Source organism: Eutrema salsugineum, unplaced genomic scaffold (assembly GCF_000478725.1).
Source record: "Eutrema salsugineum unplaced genomic scaffold, Eutsalg1_0 scaffold_20, whole genome shotgun sequence".
NCBI lineage: Eukaryota > Viridiplantae > Streptophyta > Magnoliopsida > Brassicales > Brassicaceae > Eutrema > Eutrema salsugineum.
In genome coordinates, this window is record NW_006256828.1 from 173,998 (window position 1) to 180,053 (window position 6,056).

The 6,056-nt window shown below is 40.5% G+C and overlaps 1 long non-coding RNA gene across 1 annotated transcript; it reads left to right on the forward strand.

Annotated features, from left to right (window-relative positions):
* The first annotated feature begins 3,325 nt into the window (after nt 1–3,325).
* On the forward strand, nt 3,326–5,000 carry LOC112086403. The gene is made up of 2 exons (XR_002899524.1): nt 3,326–4,426; nt 4,699–5,000. It is a non-coding gene; the product is annotated as an uncharacterized LOC112086403 (long non-coding RNA).
* The last annotated feature ends 1,056 nt before the right edge of the window (nt 5,001–6,056 follow it).

The window sequence follows — 6,056 nt, forward strand, 5'->3', positions numbered from 1 at the left end:
TGCATAATGTCCTGTTTTTCCAGAAAAAGGTAACCCTAAACACATCAAACCTTACCATTAAAAAGCCTTTTGATACCTAACCTTGAATGCCTTTTTTAATATCCTTTTGATGAGAATCACTGAAACCTTTAATGAATGTTAAGAGCTAGTTGACTGGAAGTTAGTTCTAAGTGTGTGGATTTTTGCATGACAGATTAACGGTAGTTATGTTTGTATTTTGGTGAGAATTTTATGGACTTGATCTGATTGATACATTGTCCATAATTAAGGTCTACAAGTATGGTTGCTGATATTTTTGAGTTCCCTTTCATTTCTGTTGAATGATATTTTTCCAAATGGGATCTTGTTTTGTTTGAGGACAAACAAAGTCTTAAGTCTGGGGGAGTTGATAACACCGTATTTGTACCCATTTTCACCATTGATTTCAAATGCTTTTCTAAAGGTTTTAATCAGTTTTAGGAAATTTTATTATGATTTCCATGTATTTGTAGTTTCAAGGCTCTTTTCAGGAAACTTAGGAAAAATGATGACAAAATGGAAGAAATCCACTTTTTCAGCTCAAAGTCAAATTATCAGAAGTTCAGCCTTAAATGAAGATTTTCTCACCGTCTGATCCAGCTCAAATTTGGAGACAATCAAGAAAAGACAACCAGCTTTCTATAAAACTTTACATCACGAAGATCCAACGGTGCAATCAAAAAGATACATGGAGAACAAGTTGACTCAATTCACCGGCCACAGAAGACTCTCACCCGTGGAAAACCTACATTTTACCTGCTCAGGAAGACTTTCACCCCCGGTGGACCTAAGGACGAGCCACAAGGCCCAACATCAAAGCCCACTTCACCATTCCTCTTCACAAAAGCCCTAAATGAGACCTGGAAGATCCTAGGACCTATAAATACATTTCTTAGCAGCCCTAAAAGGGTGTGTGCTCCTGTAATGAGATTTTGAGCCACCAAACTTTGTTTTTCTAGGGTTAGGCGATGGAGATGGGGATTCTTCCCCAGATCCATTTTCTTTCTCTTTTCTATCTTATTAACTTTTCTGTTTCATTCTTTTGCACTCTTCTATGTCTTTTATCATTCCTTGCATCATGTAGATTTGTCCCAGAAAGTCAAGTTGTTTGAAGATTTCGATAGGCATACATATCGATTAGGATTTCTAAGTTTCTAAACCATATTCTGGATCTCATATCTTCTAAGTTGTTCATATTGCATGAGAGTAGATTCATGACCTATTCTCTGAGCCTAGGATCGATCAGAGCCACGAGAGTGCTGTATCAGATCATCCATACCTAACTTCAGAAGAACATAGTTGCTGTAGGAGTCGAGAGCTACCTATAGAGAAGATGTGAGCAGACGAATTCAATGTCTAATGCATGATCTTATTTCTGGCATGAGAGCGAGAGTTAATTGTTAGATCTGAGTGATTAATTTATTAAGATGGCGAGAGTTGGTTAATCATACACATTTATATTCTAGTTCCATGCAGATCCCAGAAACAGATGAAGATAAATCGCCCGGAAGCTAATTCGAAATGCCACCAAACATCGATTAGACTAAACTGGAGAAGTCTAAATCGCCACCTATGAGTTTAGAGTCTATAGTTTAAGTCGATATGCTTGAGATATTCTTTTAACAATTCATATGCATTGCATCTTATTTCTTGTAAATATTAGATTAGGTTTAGTTTAGGATTCTTAACCAAAAACCACAAATCCCATAAGTTTTTGACTTTGCTTATTTTCCCAGTTTGTTGATTAGACATATTCCCTGTGAATCGACACCCTAAATTATACAACTTACATTTGTGCACTTGCAGACACTAAAGTTTTATAAATTAAAATTTTTTGAAGACCAATGGGCTTGTTAAAAAACAAATCCTAGACCCGCAAGTCCATCAGCTCTCAAAGTTTGTCATATCATCCTCATAAGATACTCCTTGCTGACATTGAAGATCAATAGCTACTTCGATGTTTTAGAGCTTCCAATTAGTGATTCCTTCTTCTATGAGTTATCAGCGCTTTTGCAACAGTTGAATGGATCAGTATTCCCAAGTTTTATGCAGCCGCGGATACCCATTATTTCGATCAGTTTTCCCAGTGGTGTCCATCAGTCATACCAGAAGAAGGTTGTTAAATCGTTTTGTACTTCAATATGAGCTGCCTACGTACCCAAAAGAGGGATCAAGCCATTCGTAGTTCATATTACAGAAAGAATAAGAAAAGATGTATTCTATGTCTTCTGCAGAGTTGTGAATCAATCCTTGAATGAACGATAAGCTCTTTATTTATAAAGGTTGAAGCCGGTCGATTTTCCTTTTCCTCCTTGACTTGATAATGCAGATTTCCTTATTTCTTGGAGCAGATAAGAACAACTTCCTTTTTCCTTGAGGAATTATCTTCTCGGAATATTTCCTTTTTCCGGATAAGATCAGGAAATATTCTGCGGATGAACCATCATAAATCGGGATTAATTGGGCCAATCTTGGTTCATACCGGGCTAAACCGGGGGTGCGGAGTACACCTCCAACAGTAAGCCCCCCCCTCAGTCCGGCGAAAGAGTATATGTAGGAGTTCGGCGGATTTCGTAAGTACTTTTAGTCTGGTGTGAACTGAGATTGGTAGATTCTTGCGAGGCTGTTAGCTCGGCTTATATGAGTTTCGACTTAGTCTATTGCGAATTGCGATAATTCGGCTTACATTTGCGAGTGTTGTGAACTCAGCTTACGGTGCGAATCTGAGGTGTTCGGCTTAATTTGTGCGAGTTAAATGAACTCGGCCTGGGGGACCCAAGTGAGCTTTCTCGTGCTGGAAGAGTGAAGTTCGAACTCTTGTAAACACACGATACGGACTCAAGGTTTCCTAAGTCGAACCAGAGTGTGCGAGATGGGCTCGGCTTATTGTTCTCGGTGACTTAGGAATAAGTAATGCGGGACTGGCCCCGGCTTTAAAAATTGTGGATTCTTTCACCACGGCGCCATGTGGACGCTTGCGAGATGGATCTCGGTTTTTTAAGGTTGCATTGTTGAGAAATGCTATCGAACAACTGGCCAGGAAGTCGATGTAATACCGATGAGTTCGGTTGGGACTGCGAACATGTCAGTTCGGCTTGGAGGGACGGACCCTGAATTTTAAAGGAGCTCGGTTGATGAGCTAGAAGAGGTTTGAGCGTGGTATAGCTCGGGAGAAGAGTGTATTCTGAGATTCAGGGTCCTCGGAGCGTGAGCTTAAGTGGGAGCTCGGAGCTCGTTTTTAGAAACAGCTTTGGAGAAGCATGAGTTTTTGTGGGAGCTCGGAGCTCATCTATGGAAAGCTTTAGAGAAGCGTTCTCTTTTTCTTTCTTTTTTGCGAACAGTAGTTCGGCTTGAGGGACGGACCCTGTAACTTAGCAGAATGGAGAATATTTTTGAATAAGACAAAGATCTCGATAAATGATACATGGGTTTCGAGGAGCTCAGTTTGACGAGCTAAGTATAGCTTTGAGAGATTGGTAAGTAACTTTGGATGTGAGCGGAAGCGGAACGAGATCGGTGAAAACAAAATTGGAATGAGTTCGGTGAGTATCCTTCTATGGAGAGCTCCATGCGGTTTTCTGCTTATAGCCTTGTCAAAGCAAGCAGGTTCTTGACTATATGTCGTTATAATGGCATTCGTGCACCAAATCGTCCTAGCCGGAGCTGATACTTTTGTAATCCTTTTGGTGTGGGATTGTGGAGCTCGGCTCTTTGATGTTCAACCCTTGTTAGAGCGAAGATTGGTTTTTAGATTCTGGTAAAGAGCTGGTGAAGCCGTGCGGCGAGCTGAGATGGTGATGGTATCGGCTGGAATAAATCTTCTTAATCTCAGTGAAGTATTTCTGGGATGTCATCATGTATTGAAACTTGGGAATTGTTGCAATCTCTGAAGTTTTCCGAGCCTAGAATGAAATCTCTTGAGTTCGGTGATGGAGCAATGTGCGTGGATTACTCTGCGAAATCGAGAATCGGAGGCAGCCTGTGTTCTTCGCCATGGTTGCTGAAGTGAGAAAGAGGAGAAGATCTCGGGGGATTTTTTGTAGGCATCGAAGCAGACAGATGAGACGGCTCTGGTCGGAAAAGTAGTAATTCACCGGAAGATGCAGGATGGTGAATAGCGGCGACGATGGCGGAGCTTTGGGAAGCTCGAAGCGATGGACCTGATATGATCGGAAAGCAGAGATAACGTCGAAGCTCGGAGTGAAATTGATTTTTCGCGGAGTGCTGATTCTGGTTCTGGGTGGAGCTGAGTTTTCGAAACAGCAAATTGCAGAAATTCCAATCAGATCTTTTCATCTCTCGATGAGTTCATGGTGAGATTGTGAACTGCTCTTTGAGTTAGGATGATCTGAGACAGAGCTGTGGGCGTGGTGTTGCGACGATGGCGGACGATGGAACTCAGAGTGAGGTATCCCATAGCCCCTACTCCCTCCTTTTTTTTTTTTTTTTTTTTTTTGGAAAACAAAAGAGCTTGGCTGCTTCCTTCTTATTTATGTTGAGCTTGATGTCTGATGAGTTCAAAATGAGTTCGTGAAATGCCCTTTAAAGATTGGAGTCAGGATCTGTGAAACCGTTCTCCACATGGGTTTGAGCTTGCTCTTGAATAGAATTTGTTCATGGGCGAACAAGTTAAACCGTAGGCTGGGGTACTTCATGTTTTGGTCTTTTTATCATCTCCAGGGCATAACAACACTTAGGTGATCATGGCGGTGGAATGACTTTCCTCTGTTTCTTGAATCGGTGAATTGGTGGAGGTGTTGAAGATTGATGAACTGAGATAGAGCTGTGGGAGCTCGTTTTTGCAAATGCCGAGCTAACGAGCTCAAGCGAGGCCGACGAACTCGAGCAGAGTTCACAAGGGGATGGACTGACTTGGTGACCTTTCCTCGTAGGGTGGGCTTGTTAGTTGAAGATGACTTTTCCTCTCTTTTTTTTTAACAAACGAGCTTTGTCTTTGAATGAAAAGCGCATTGGCGATAGGAGAGATGCAGATATCGTCGGCTCGAGTCAAAAACAAAGAAAAGTCAGACCATAAGTTAGTCAATTTCCGATCAAGAAGCGTGAGAGATAATGACATAATCTTAAACCAAGATGATTAACGTATTGATTCAACTAACGATATCAATTCAAACAAATTAATGAAAATATGTGACTATGTATTCTGATTCACGATGTCGTTTTTTATAAGGGCTAAAATATGACGAGAGTTAGAGAGATTAGAAATCCACTTAATTATAGTTATACTCGTTATGCAGCCGTAATTTTTGACCAAACAAACCAGGATGAATCGAACTAGCAAAAGATTCTTTTATCAATTATTAACTAATGATTCTGAGTCCATGTATTCAATAAGCCTGAAAAAGTATGAGAGGATAAGTATAATTCTAAACACTTATCTTTGATTGATAACGGATGACGTTGAGATTCGGAGATCGGCTATTTGAAGAAGACGTTGTCGGCGTCAAAGATCCATGTTGGTCATAAGAAATCATAATCGATGGTCTTAGTTGGTAGAAGCAACGAGAGAGATCGGAGATACTGTCATCATCGATTTAGGTTTTTTTTTTTAATTTTCGTCCCCCTACCTGGCGCGCCAATTGTTGATACCGAGTATCACACAAAGAATTTAGAGATTTTATTAAAGTTATAGCTGAACTCAATATGAGCTGCCTACGTACCCAAAAGAGGGATCAAGCCATTCGTAGTTCATATTACAGAAAGAATAAGAAAAAGATGTATTCTATGTCTTCTGCAGAGTTGTGAATCAATCCTTGAATGAACGATGAGCTCTTTATTTATAGAGGTTGAAACCGGTCGATTTTCCTTTTCCTCCTTGACTTGATAATGCAGATTTCCTTATTTCTTGGAGCAGATAAGAACAACTTCCTTTTTCCTTGAGGAATTATCTTCTCGGAATATTTCCTTTTTCCGGATAAGATCAGGAAATATTCTGCGGATGAACCATCATAAATCGGGATTAATTGGGCCAATCTTGGTTCATACCGAGCTAAACCGGGGATGCGGAGTACACCTCCAAC